This window comes from Rhinolophus ferrumequinum, chromosome 13 (assembly GCF_004115265.2).
Source record: "Rhinolophus ferrumequinum isolate MPI-CBG mRhiFer1 chromosome 13, mRhiFer1_v1.p, whole genome shotgun sequence".
In the NCBI taxonomy this organism is placed as follows: domain Eukaryota; kingdom Metazoa; phylum Chordata; class Mammalia; order Chiroptera; family Rhinolophidae; genus Rhinolophus; species Rhinolophus ferrumequinum.
In genome coordinates, this window is record NC_046296.1 from 34681469 (window position 1) to 34694316 (window position 12848).

Consider the following 12848-nt stretch of genomic DNA (forward strand, 5'->3'; position numbering starts at 1 on the left):
ACATTGTAAGATACATAAATATTGAATTGCTATTTGTATATCTGAAACTAATATAATATTGGATGGCCAACTACACTTCAATAATAATAATAATAATAATAATAATAATAATAATAATAATCAGAGTAATCTTCACAGTCAGAGAGCAGTAGCTCCTGTAGTCCATAAGGCGGCACCAGCACACGAGGGGGTGGGGATCGGCCATCAGTAGCTTCTTTTTCCATTTCATATGGAAAATAGCCACCCAAAGTATCCAATTTTAACTAATATTTACCCCCAACTCTTACTGTAATTTTTTATTCCTCCAATTTCCTTTTGCTTCAATTGTTATATCAGTCATACGTCTGGCAAAATTTTGCCAAAACGAGCCCTTGACATGAAGACTGGAAGGCCCATTTACCTGGGAGGTGAGCCTAGAGTCACAAATTAGATTAGGAGAAAAGTGAGACAGATCGGAAAAAAAAATAACAACAACGAACAGGTGTATTAATGAGTGTTGTAGAGGGTTGCCAGATAAAATATAGGATGTCCACTTACATTTGAATTTCAGATAAATAGTAAACACCTTTTCATATATACATGTATGTGCCAGATTCTGCATAAGCATATTTACACTACAAATGATTTGCTGTTTATCTGAAATTCACATTCACCTGGGCACCCTGCATTTTTATTTGCTCAATCAGACAATCCTGGTACAATACCACGATGAACATGTAGGGGTAAATGCTGACATACCATAAGAAACATACCTGCATTTCAAAATCATCATCTAGAGGACAGCATGGCCCACTCCTTTCCCCACTATGTTTAGGGCTGCTGTCATTGCTCCCTTTCCACTCTCCCACCTTCATTCAGCGTCATGTCTGCTGCAGGCCTCAATAGGCTCCTCTGTGTGATGCTAAGGAAAACCCTCTGCAGAGAAGACAGACACATGGGCTGGAAGGGGGAAGTGCATCTCTGGCTGTGGCTTCAGTCCTCTGTGACGATAAACTCCCACCACAAAGCCCTCTATCTGCAGCTCCTTCCTGTGACCTCCATCTTCACCATTCTTCCCCCTTCTTCTTCAGCCCAAGGGTTTGTGATGGCTTTCAACTCATTGTTGTCCCTAGGTTTCTCAGTGTCATTTGTCTGCCCCTTTAATTCTTCATTCCTCTCTATTCACTTGTTGAAGTATTTTCATTTGAACCATCTTAGTAAATTTTATTCCTTTCTAAGACTTTGAGTGACAGCCTATCAAATTTGATGTACATTTATGAACATGCATGCTATTATTTCTCAAAATAAAACAAGAATAAGCACAAGGGAGAGAGCAAGAGACTGAGAGCGAGGGAGCGAGGGAGGGAGGGAGAGAGAGAGAGAGAGAGAGAGAAAGAGAGAGAGAGAGAGAGAGAGAGAGAGAGAGAGAGAGAGAGAGAGAGCTTTCTGAGTGGCTGATTGGCAGTAGAGGGAGAGTCCGTACAAGCAGAACTTGGTCCTTTACTCCCTTGGGACTGGCCTGTATACAGGAAAGTTGCATTCTGGTCTGATAAGTGAGCTCAGTGGAAAAGGTTAAAATAGCGCGGATGTGTTCAATTCAAGGAGGTTTCAGCAAATCCATCTGGCTGCATGCCTAAGTCACATCTTCTAATATTTTTCATCAATAATAGATTTTTTTTTATTGTCATCTGTCTGAGTCCTGTGTAAATCTTTCAACTTATTTAGAAAACAAGTTGAAAGAGAAGTGTATTACATATGGAGTGCCCTAAAATTGTATTTCGAAAATAAAACAGGGAGAAAAAAGATTTTTGATGTGCATAAAACATGCTTGTTAGGCATTAGCAGTTAGGAACCACACACATCTTTTACTTTAATGATGTTCACTGACTTATATTGTGCCAGGAGGCTTGTTTTACACTTCTGCAGTTGGCTTTTAACCGGCATAGCCAAGGCAGAAGGTATGAGTGTTCAAGCTCTGCTAAGTATGGGCCATGAGGAATTTTTATCTTGTCAAGTCACTACATTTTATGTCTGCTTGTCCACAGGCGAATGGTTGTTTTCACATATGTGAGAGCTTTTAACAGATATTAGCATTCAGGTTCTTGTTTGACCTTGAGCTTCAGATTCAGCTAGGCAGGGTATTGCAGGTGAGGCTGGGGCAGAGATTTGGTCTTTTTAGACACTGTTGGGAGATACAGTATTTTCTGCTCTTGCTCTGTCTCTCAGCCAGATTTTCAGGTAGTGTCTTTTAACTGAAAGACAGCTCTGTATGCTTCATGTGTACATGTGAAAAATTCTAACTTATTTGCTAATGCCAGGTCATGGTAGTTAATACTAAACCATCTCTCACAAATAATAATAACCAAATTTAGAAATAAAGGAGTAAGTTCAGGGGCTAAAATTTCATAGTATTTGCCTTATTTGTAGGTTTTAATGATCATTTCGTCTACCATCATGCCCATGGTCTCAGATTGCTCAGACTGATTCTGGATTTGTTAACTACATAACTGTTGACAGGCTTTAGATTGCATATCCCACACTGGGAGAGACTTCACCCATAAAAAGCTGATAGACAGAGGGTAAGAGAGAGGGGGGTGGTAGATGAGGGTAAAAGGGATCAAACATATGGTGATGGAAGGAGAACTGACTCTGGGTGGTGAACACAGAATGTGATTTATAGATGACGTAATGCAGAATTGTACACCTGAAATCTATGTAACTTTACTAACAGTTGTCACCCCAATAATTTTAATTAAAAAAAGAAAGCTGATAGATTATGTTAATGCACAGAAAAGAAGAGTGAGATTTTATAACAACTATACATATCCTTTTATTATGTTGGTATAGACAAATACTGAGGACTCAAAGGAGAAGACTAAAATTATAAAGGACCATTTTCCATTAACCTCTAACTAGTAAACAGATTTGCTCAGGATATCAAAGAGAAACTTGTAAAGTTTGTAAAATGATCTTCAGTTTTAGTATCAGAATCGTAGTACTAGAACGGTGGGAAGAAACAAAAGAAGTAGATTAATGACATGAGCTGTAGAAAGTTTTAAAGAAAATCCTTAGAAAAATATTTGTGATTAAAAAAAGAATTTAGACATAAAAAATAAATATTTAAGGATAGGCTGGATAGAGATGAAAGGAAGTACACATATACCTACCTATTTCCAAATATTCTTAACAGTGATATTAGAAAAGAGAATGTGTAGATGTTTGATTGATTATTTGAAAAAGGAAAAACTGGGGCCCACTAAAAAATCTAACAAAGGAGAAAGAGTCGACTTCCAAAGGGCTTAGAAGCTAGAATAAAGAACAACAAAAGTAATTGAACAAACCCAAACCTGTTTTACAGGTGGTCTTTTTTTTCCTTTCAATTTAAAATTATTTTTAGTTAGAAGTCTAAATCTACTTCTATTAAGGTAAAGCATTAATCTACTCCATGTTGAATTTACCTTTTTTATGTTAATAGACTTTGTTGTTAGAGCAATTTTAGATTTATAGAAAAATTGAGCAGACAGTACACAGATTTCCCATGTACCACAACTCCTCTGCTTCCCACGCTCTGCCCCACCACACATGCAGTTCCCTACCATATTAGCATCTTGCCTCAATGTAGTACATCTGTGACAATTCAGAAGCCAAGTTGATGCATTATTATTAACAAAAGCCCATAGCGTAGGTCAGAGTTCATTCTTGTTTTGGACATTTTATAGATTTTGATTCATGTATAATGACACGCTTCTACCATGATGATATCATTACAATGTCATGCAGAATAGCTTCACTGCCCAAAAAATCCCTTGTACTCCACCTATTCGTCCTTCCCTCTCTGCTCCTGAACTCCTGACTACCTATGATTTTTTTATTATCTCAATGATTTTGCCTTTTCCAGAATGTCCTATAGCTAGGATCACTATAAAAATTCTATTCACATTGGCTTTTTTTCACTTAACATTATGCATGCAAGTTCCCTGCATGTCTTTTCATAACTTGGTACCTCATTTCTTATCATTGCTGAAAAACATTCCATTGTGTGAATGTGCCACAGTATGTTAATCCATCTACCTATTGAAGGACATCTTTGTTTCTTCTAAGCTTGGACAATTGTAAATAAATCTGCTAGAAACATTTGTGTGTAGTCTTTGTGTAATTTATTTGGGTAAATATCAAAAATATGTTCCTGGATTGTATGGGAAGAGTGTTTTTAGTTTTGTAAGAAACTGCCTAACTATCTTTCAAAGTGGCTGTGCCATTTTACTCTCACCAGCAATGTATGAGAGTTCCTGTTGCTCCACATGCTTGTGGGCTTTTAGTCTTGTCAGTATTTTGGACTTCAGGCATTCTAACAGATGTGCAGTGGTATATCATTTTTGTTTTAATATTCAATTCCCTAATGACATGTGACATTGGGTATTTTTTCACATGCTTATTTGCCATCTGGGTATCTTCTTAATTGATGGATTCAATATTTAAGTATCTTATATGTGCTTCATTTTCTAGCTTACACATCCATAGGATGGATATTTTAAATGTTATATAATAGCAGAAAGCTTTCATCATGAAATCATAGATAACAATTGCTTCATTACACACAATATTTGAAGTTCAAGTTGGTATATTATGCAACGTTCCTTATGCTAATATTTTTCAGTATTTGCTCCAAAGTGACCATTGTGTATTTTCAATTCAGATGCTTAAAGAAATAAAATTTATTTCAATGAGATAATGAGCTATAGATTTTTATTTTAGCTTTTTTGAAAATTGTGAAGATGGCGTTTAAAAATTCATTAGTAATTTCCTTGAACACATGATGGATAAAAAAACAAAAACAAAAACAAAACTAGTGAATATTTACCATATTAATATTTTCTGTACACAAAATAATTTACTTAATGATACCATATAGATAAAGAGATTTAAAATTATCCCTTAAAATAATTTGTGTCCCTAAATAAGTTTTTATATTTTGGCCTATTACTCTCTTTAGGTTTAGTAAATATGAAGAGAAAGAGTACAGACAAAATCGTCCAAAGAAACTAAATTATTGGTTAATTCTATTATGAAGGTGTTATTTCCATCCATATGAAGGTGTCTTCACAAACCAAGTCAGAGTTGCATTTTACAGGTTCTACAGATGTATTGAACCTGATAGTCTCAATATTAGCACAAGTAGTTTTAAAATCCACTGTAAAAGAAAGTTCTAACCAGAGAAACCATCAAGAAAATAGATAATTTAACTCAGTAGGGGGAAAAAAGCTTAGAAATCACAGAAGTTGGTGCTTTTGTCTGTGTCTCAGATGGAACTTGATTTAATTTAAGAGCATACACAGAATGAGGTAACATAGAGCTGATGCTTACTTTACCTGTCAAGAACCTATATAGGAATTACTTCACAGCTGTACTTTACTACTTGTACACGTCAGTCGAGTAAGTTTTTTGTTTTTGTTTTTGCAGGCACAATTAAACTTAAATTTAAAAATGAGCAGGAGTTATCCATTTCATTCTCTATGTCCTCAGTAGACAGCTCAAAGGCTCGGTGTCTGTCCTTAGACTAAGAGAAATATACATTTGTTACTGTATTAATGATAATCTCTCATGTAGTCAATGAGATGGACTACATGACAGTTGCCCTATGGATCATTCACCATGATCGCTTAAAATGTGAGCTACTTAACCTGATAGATTCTATTCATTCTTAATTATATTCAGGTAGAAAGTAAACTGACTTAGAAATTATATTCATTTTATTTTTAGGCCACAGAGTAGTATGTAGGCACAGTACATCTAACTAGAAATTTATTTTTCATGGTAAAAGCAAAAAGGATTAGTTTCTTCAAATTCAGTGATATAGTACTTCTGTTATATTTTCAAAAGTATAATTATGTATGATAAGTATCAAAAATATAATAAGAATAAATGCGATATAATTCATAACTTGTATTTAAGGAAATAGTTATTTACCAGTTAATAAAATCTAATCAGTTATTTTCAAAATAAATTCAGCACAGTGGATTGAATTTATTTGTGCTCAGCCAAAAGAGTTAGCACATGGTTTCTTCAGAAGTTTGACACTTATTTTCAAAGGGGAAGAAACAGAATCATAAATACTCTCTATATATCTACTTTTAGTTTCAGAATAGTAGATATGTAGAATCTTTGAAAATATAATATACTCAGACTTTCCTGAAATAGCACATGTTGAGTGATTAAAATCTGTTAAAAATGAATTAGTTTCTGCTAAAGTTTTGAAAAGTTAAGAAGTATATAGAAGTGAAGAAATACTATAATTTGAAATCTACTCCCTGTGGGTATTTTGAGCTAAGTGATATTACATTACTGAGGCACTTTATGAGTAAGATGGTTTTAATTTAGAGATCAACAATATTTTTTTCTGTGAAAGACCCAATAGTAATTTTCTTAGGATTTGCAGGCCATAGAATCTCTGATGTTTCATGTGTCTGTTGAGGAACAGGACCTTGGAGTTATTTACTCTGCCATTTTTGCTGACATCACCCTATTTGAATTGCACAGTTTGGGAGGAAGACCCTTAGCTGGCTAACAAAAATGACCACGTTAAGCACTTTTGATGTATACCAATGTGATATTGTTGTTTTAGGGAAAAAGAACCCAAAAAGTGTGTGAAATTATTTGTGTTGCAAGCTGAAGTAGCCACTCTTTTAAAACATCATTTCAATTGAAAGAATTATTTACAGTCATATTGTGATATTCAGTCTTGAGTATTTGACAGATAGTTCAGAAATGAGTGAAGTAAGCATTGTATTTGTGGCCAATAGTAAAAGTTGAGATTTTAAGTGAAACTTAAAGGTATGGAGAACTTATATTGACCACCATAAGCTTGAAAGGTTCTCAATGAATAGATTATTTTCTGATGAAACCTACACTTATATTAACAATTTCTTTTGATGTTATATGAAATGTCCTAACATTTGCAAAATATGTATAAGTCAGTGAACAAATATTTTCTAAATGACCATGTATGATACAAAATCATGAACTGGTAAAAATCAAATTCATACTATGTGCAACATAGACCAATGAATTTTAATATACAATTTTAATATATGTGATTTTCTACTCCACATTGCAACTGTCTTTTAAGGAACTATCACTTGTCAAGTTTTGGTGTAGTATAGAAGAAAAATACTCATAGTTATCTGAAATGGCTATTAAAACACTCCTCCCTTTTCCAGTTACATATCTGTGTGAGGCAGGATTTTCTTCATATACGCTAATTAAAATAACACGTCATGATTGGTTGAATGCAGATAGGAAAGTCCTGTTGCTCTCTATTTAGTCAGATAACAAACTGATTTACAGAAATGTAAAAAAATGACAGTTTTCACTGACTTTTTGATTTGGAAAAATATAGTTATTTTCATGAAAATATTTACATTAACATGTAACACATTTGTTTTTATTGTTAAAAGAATTAATAAATTATTGCTTTAAATTTCTAAGCTTTAATTTCTAAATTGGCTAATATGGATGTATAAAACTCATTGAAACACAAGCTCTTTAAAATCCTTAATATTTTTAAGAGCATGAATGTTGTACGATATAAAGGTTTGGGAACTGTTGCTTTAAGAGATTCTATAGTTCCCTAGTTATGCTCGCTTTGGCATAAGCATGTTGGTTTCAAAAGGTAGATATCTAAGATGATGATAAATAAACTTGTGTGACGCTTTAGTTTTTTCATATATTTCATTCTATGCAAATGTATGTGCAATTCATTTTAAAGGGAATATAATATTTTCTGAAATTGGACTTTGGTTCTCTTTCATTCAGAAATTGATGCACCTTTAACCAATGTAGATATGGGAGTAGTCCAGGCCCACTCGGATCCACTTTTATGAGTGGACTATTGTCCTGATTCATAATATCTTTGGCCTTCAGGGTAATTATTATTGGGTCTACGTTTTTTAGTTAATGTTTCATCAAGGTATTATCTTCAGACCTCACATCTATTGAATTATATGGAGGTCAACAAGCCTGGTTCACATGCTCTGTCAATAGCTGCCTGTGATGTGAGACCTGCTGCATTTCTCTCTCTCCCCTGAGGTAAAAGCTTTACTTTGAACATGTTCTAAGTGCTGTCGGACACTTTTTCTCCCAGCATTCATCCAACTGCCACAAATAAAGGCAGTCATGTATGGGAGGGCACAGGGTGCATCGGACCGTTTATTTCTTTTTGTTGGGAAGATTTCTGTACATATTACAGTGAAATGAAGGAAATTTTCTCAGTCTATGGATGAATGTATATATGACATCTGGATGTTACTGTGCTTCCTGTGCACTTATTAGTCTTATCTAAGCAAAAAGAACAACAGGTGTCACTATGGAATCACTTCATGCTTATCACCACGTGGTTTATATGTGTACAACTATGTAACAGTTTTAAAAGTATATTTATAGTGAAAAAGAAAAACTGTAGTAAGCTGCAATTAAAATTGTATAGAAATATAATTGCATATGCTAAAATAAAGCTGTCTCCCCACTTCTGAAAGACAGAAAGACAGAAAGGTAGGAAGGAAGGAAGGAAGGAAGGAAGGAAGGAAGGAAGGAAGGAAGGAAGGAAGGAAGGAAGGAAGGAAGGAAGGAAGGAAGGAAGGAAGGAAGGAAGGAAGGAAGGAAGAAAGAGGAGAAGAATAAAGAAAGAAAGAAAAAAGAAAGTAAATGGAAATGAAAATAAGACTTTTTTCCTCTCACTTTAACTCTGAGGAAGCCTGGCTTGGTCAACCTGTGGACATTTTGGTGGCAGAAAGAATTCTTTATTACTGTCTTTATTTTGCTTCAAATGGTCTGATCTATACCTAATAGAAATTTGGCTATTTAAAGACAACCTATCGTGTATTCTCTAAACTACTTTTCTCTTTTATCACATACATTTTTTTCCCTTGGTCTCTAAGATCAAAACAACGTAGGAAACTAATCTTGCACTTGAACATTATAAACTTGTTAGTCAAAAATAATACCTGCAAACAGATTTTAGTGAAACAATGCTGACATCCAGTGACTACTTAAGCTAATGCTATTAAAAAACAAATAAGAGGACCAAAGAGAGAGTGTTCATTTATTTAAAGGTCTAGTTAAGTTGAAATACCACTGTTATCTGCCTGACTGATCAATGTATCTACGTCAGAATCTAGGAAACATCTTGCTTGGATAGTCAATATTTCTGAAATCTCTGGATTATCCATGACTGCTATTCAATAAATGCCTATAAAACAACTACTGTTAAAGTTAATATGCCTAGCTCATATGATATATTTAAAGTTTTCCCAATGTAGAAGTAGAGTTAAAATATATATAAATAGAAATTAATTTTATGAAAATGGACACTATCCTCTTGGGGGGGTGGGGAGATAGAAAGAGAGAGAAAGAGGAGGAGAGAGGGAGGGAGGGAGGAAGGGAGGAAGGGAGGAAAACATTTTAATTTTACTACTATAATATATATGTGTCAATTCATATATTTTATCAGTAAAATCATACATGACATTAAAATAGCCATTTTGTGTATTAAATAAATATTTACTCCCGCTAAATAAAATATAAAAGCTATACTAGCAGATATACTAACAAATATATTAAACCGATAATAATTATTTTTAAAAAATACAGTTCTGGTATATCCACTTCTCATAACCCATCTAGAGCTAACATAATTCTTTTAAATACTTTTATAATTGCAAACCATTGGTACTAAGCGTCATGCCGAATTTATGTAGTTTTTATCATTCATTTCTTTTTATGGGTGGTTATTGTTATGTGCCTTCCAGTTGGCTGGACTCCTGGGGACTCTGAATGAGTGAGCTGTCTCATCATAAAGTTTTCAAGAAACATAAAGACTGAGAAAGAAAATGTAGCAGTGGTTTACCATCACCTTCTGCTGCACAGTGTGTGGGTCCAAACCACATGTGCTAGGGTCGGTGGTGTCACAAATTACCAAATGCCTATAAAATGTAAGCACCCCTGGGGTCTAATTGGTTGGTTAAATATGTAAAATGTTTACTAATTGCAACACTTGCATTCCTAGTTGATTAATGCTTTTGTACACCTATTAGATGCCACCTATTATATGTGCATTGATATTCTATGGTTCTTTACAATTTTCCCATGCAATTAAAAACATTTTGTTTCTTGTTTTCCTGCTCCTCTTCTTCCATGTTGATGGTTGGGAATCATTAAAGCAATCTCTGGTAACTATTATTAGGGTATCAAAGATAGGATTATGATGTTAGAGATGTTAGAGATGGGATTCTTTCAGTATTTCATACATAGTGATATTATTACATCTGACTTTAGAGATTTATGTTTTTACATGAACAATTACTACAGATTAATGCTTTTATCATTCAACTTCCAACACAGAAATTCAAATTTTTGGTTGTGTATGTATACGTCAAAATGCATATGCATATATAATATGTTGAGAAAAAATCCATGTATTCTTTTCTTAATAAGAGCATTTTTAAAACAGAATGAGTGTTTAATTTTGTCCAATTACTGATGAATCCATAAAGATGATAATATAGAATTTTTCTTGGCATTATTATGATTAATCTTATTATTAATAGATTTTCTATTATTAAAGCATACTTACATAGTACATAGGTTAGTTTTTTACTTAGAAAGCTCCAAAGAATGCAAAGAAGTAAATAAAGATATGGCCTAGAAAGTGTGACAATCTCTTAGAAAGCGGAACACAGTGGATTTGTAATACATGTCAGCGGCCCAAACGACAGGGAGACTATCTGGTGTGCTCTGCGCCATTACAGAGTTTTCTTGTGCTCAGGATATGTTTAAAGTCAAGGAATTGTAAGAAAATACCTCTGCTTCAGTAAAATAGTATTCTTAACCAATGGAATGTGAAGAAAATGACAGGAAAGGTTATCAAAACAAGCCTTGAAAAGTTTTCATTAATCTTGCAATGGAATATACTATTGCTTTTATTTTTAATCCTGTTTTTACAGTCTGGAAAAGGCAAAATTTCAAAGCTTTTACAATATTTACCTTAAGTTTTGTAATGTTGGATAAATATTTGCCCTGTTCATCAGATTTCTTCTCTGGATTCAATATTCCTTCTCTGGATTCTATAAAACTTACACATCATTCATTAAAAACAGTATCTAATGTATATATAATCTGCAAGTCCCATATCTTCTCAACCCTACATTTAGAGTCATCATTTCTTTCTCATTATTTTGTTTTTCCTCATACTGTATGAGAAAAAGAAGATAAAATGACTGACTGCAGTGACTGATACAATCCTTAATTAATTGTGAAATAGTAGTGAACATTTGAACAATTGTCAAAAACTATTTTATTTCACATTTTAAAATTGTAAGACATCTTACTATCTATTATATATTATAACATTCAGTAGTATTTCCTCTTTTTGACTGCTTTTTAGGATAAAAAATGTATAAACTCTTGTTAATCCTTTATTCAAGTTAGCATCATAAAGGAATTGGTAAGAGTTCATAAATGAAAATGAGGCATTTTTAGAAGTCATTTTAGTTGTTTTATCTTCCATAAAGCAATGTATTTAAAACCAAATCATCACCAATTGCAGTTGTGAAAAAGTTTTCAAACAGATGCACTATTTGTATAGCACATTATAAAGGACAGAGGGTATGGAGGAGAGACTGTTCCATGAACTGACAGACTTCCAGCTAGATCTGGGCCGGAACAGAGATTGCTTCCTGTAAAACCCCTCAGAGACTATCTGAGCAATCCTTCCCCCATGCCCCAAGTCATGCTGGTTCCTAGATGAGGCCATTTTCCTGCCCTGGGCAAGCATGTAAGGCATTTTCCCCTTATCTGGGGCCAGTCAAGCAGGAGTACCTCTATCCATCCTACCCAGTTCTATATAATACTTTAGAACCTGCCATATAGTGCTGAGGAGATCCCCTTTGTCTTGCCTGCACCCAAGATGTGTCCCATGTATAAGTTTACTAACTAAACTCTATTAATTGCCTCTTGTTTTCAGTCATTCCCTGCCCTCTGCTTACAGAAGCAGATTTTCAGTCCCTGGGCTTTTCCTGGATCTGTGTGTACTAAAAGAGGGACTTTTTATAGATGAAGTAGAAAATACTCCTTAGTAAATAAAACAAAACATAGTCTTTCTTTTTTATTACTTATACTAAGAAACTACATAAAGACTCATTCTACGTCATCACTTTTCACCTCTTCAGTAGAGTTGAAAAGAGTTCATGAAAATTAATATTCACAAAAGTTAACTCTTGGTAATTAGAATAAGGAAGAATAGAAAGCTAAGGCATCAACATGATTGCCTCATCCTCAATCCATTGTTACTCCCAAGATTTGACTGATGTTGACTAGCTCTTAGCACATGGGAATGACAGCCCTGAGGGTCAGGACATTCCACTTTTCTCAAGAAGGATTTGTCCAACTGCCCAGCAGAGTACCTAAAATTAGCAAGTATTCAATAAATATTAATAAAAGAAGATATCATGCTGTGTCGAACAACATTAAAAAGAAGAGTCCGCTTTGTTACTGATTTCAGAGTTTATGTGTTACGAATTTTTTCTTAGTTATCTTAATGGAGATGGATGCCTTGATTTACCAACTGAAATGACAGGTATTTAAAACTAGGCACAATGTTTATCACCAATTTTTCTTCGCAGCAAAAAAGCATATAGTATCTGCTCAATGATGATTAGTTGAATAACCAAATACTTTTTTTTTTTTACAAAAAAGAAGTAATTTGTATATTCCAAATGCTGTTCTGCATAATATCAATAAATGATAGTAATAAAAATTCATAATAATTTATTTGCAATTTATAATATAGTTCATATATGGGCATTGTAGAAAATATC